Genomic DNA, 2,049 nt, shown 5'->3' on the forward strand with positions numbered 1-2,049 from the left:
TACATTCTCAAAAGAATATTAAAATATTGCAACTTTTGGATATCACGATAACAGGACACAGACTCAAAAGAATCGAACCATCTGATCTTGTGTATTGTTGTGTAGTGAGGTGCATATACTTTATTTCACCAGAGACTGAGTTAGGGCCGATGGGTCCTCCTAGTTATATACTTAGATTGAAGTTAGCATGAAGACAAATTGTAGGTTAGAAGGAAGCGACTAGTAACAATATATTAATTAAATAATAAAAAAATATTTAGCTTCATATTTCAATATATAATTAATAATTACCTAATTAATATAGGTCCACTTCTACAAATAATAAAATGATTTTAAATTCATTGTTGTTTTATTAATAAAACACTTACATAATATACAAAATTTTATAATAATAAATGTACAAAATTAAAATACTTTTGAATATAACGCAAAAGCAACTTGCTTAAATTACAATCTACGTTTCTTCTTGTCTTGTTGATCTGCCATTTTAGATTCCTTACGTTTGTCACTACTTTTGGCTTTTCTCAAAAATTCATCTAGGCCAAAGGGATCTTCATCAATTTCAAACTGTACTGGCCCACTTCTTTGCGTGGATCTGTCAGTACCACTAAATTCCTTATCAGGAACAAAACGATTGGTCTTAATTGCATTTTCCAATCCCTCTCCTCCGTAGATATCCTTATCGATGTTTTTACTCGGACGATATAAATTATTTGCCATAGAACCTCCATCCCTCCACGGTTTATCATACACATTGTAAGCGTCATCATCTCCATATCCTTGTCCAAGTCCTTTAGCCTGGTTAAATAAACGCTGATCAAATTGTCCCTCATTTGAAGATACTCCTCTAGCAGGCATCCCAAGCGCAATTTGTTCAGATATATCGCGCTCCCTTTCTCTATCCAACTTGTTCCTTTTATTCGGAGCAGCTCTTGAAATATTCCTCTCCCTTGCTCTCTCATTATGCCTGTCCTCTCTCAGCTTCTCTCTTTTCTGCTCTCGGTCATCTGCAGATCTTGAATTTCCCGAAGATTTGATATCTGCTCGTTGCTCGCGTGCCTTCTGGGCAAGTTTTCTCAGGTTTTCTTCTTTCGCCTCTTTTTCTTTCTTAGCTAATTTCTTCTCCAACTGCGCCCTTGTCTCAACTGATTCTCTAGCTTTTCTGTCCGCTATGTACAATGCTTCGGATAGTTTTGCGAAATTTTCATTGATGTGTAACTGTTGTAAACCTCGGCCGTCAGCTGCTAGCCTTTTGTCCAAAGGAACCGTATAGCCCTTGCTGTTCTTCCAATTTGATATACACGGTGGAATTCTCCACTCCCTCTGTTCTTTAACAGAGGGTTTACGTGAAGGACTATGTAACACTGGCGCTGGTGGCGATGGCGGTCCTCGAGGTACTTTCTTGTTAGTTTGGAATTTTGGCGGCTCCAACGGGTCGACCTGCGCCTCTACTATACTAACGATCCTCTGCGCAGCACCGGAATTAAAAGCTGGACCTTGCTGCGATGGCGTATAACGGACAAACTGGGCAGGACCTTGTTTATCTGCGACTCGTAGTGGCATAGCGGCGGCGATCTTCGAATTCGTTATTTTCATTAATGCTCGCCTGGTCTTTTCCGTGACATCATCGACTTCTTCCTGCGATGGCTTCTGTAACGATGGGTCATTTTCTGATACAACTTCAACAGGTAAAAGATCAGAAAGCTTCGAATACACTATTTTGTCTTTTGAGTGGCCTTGTCTGGCTAGAGCATCATATTTCACTTTTCCCTCGGCATCTAACTTAACTTCTAAAGTATTCGAAGTAGAATGTCTTTCTCGGCCCATTTCCAGGGGATACTGGGCGACCTGGATTTCCGGAAAGGCTCCCCCATCTCCAAAATCAGTAACAATACGTGGCACCCAGCCTCTTCTTTGTCCATACGGTGGAGCGATGGCTTGTGATAAAATCAACCCCGTCGAAGGCATTTCGGCTGCTCTTCTCCTTCTCTCATCATCTCTGTCCCAGACTAGCTGAACTGGATGTGGTAATATACTCGATAAATTCAT

The 2,049-nt window shown here is 40.4% G+C and overlaps 1 pseudogene; it reads right to left on the reverse strand.

Moving 5' to 3' along the window:
- Positions 1-447: 447 nt before the first annotated feature.
- LOC143203140 (puff-specific protein Bx42 pseudogene) lies at positions 448-2,049 on the reverse strand (annotated as a pseudogene).

This window comes from Rhynchophorus ferrugineus, unplaced genomic scaffold, assembly GCF_030347505.1.
Source record: "Rhynchophorus ferrugineus isolate W39M unplaced genomic scaffold, kcgeb_rfMv2 rfM9, whole genome shotgun sequence".
Lineage (NCBI taxonomy): Eukaryota > Metazoa > Arthropoda > Insecta > Coleoptera > Curculionidae > Rhynchophorus > Rhynchophorus ferrugineus.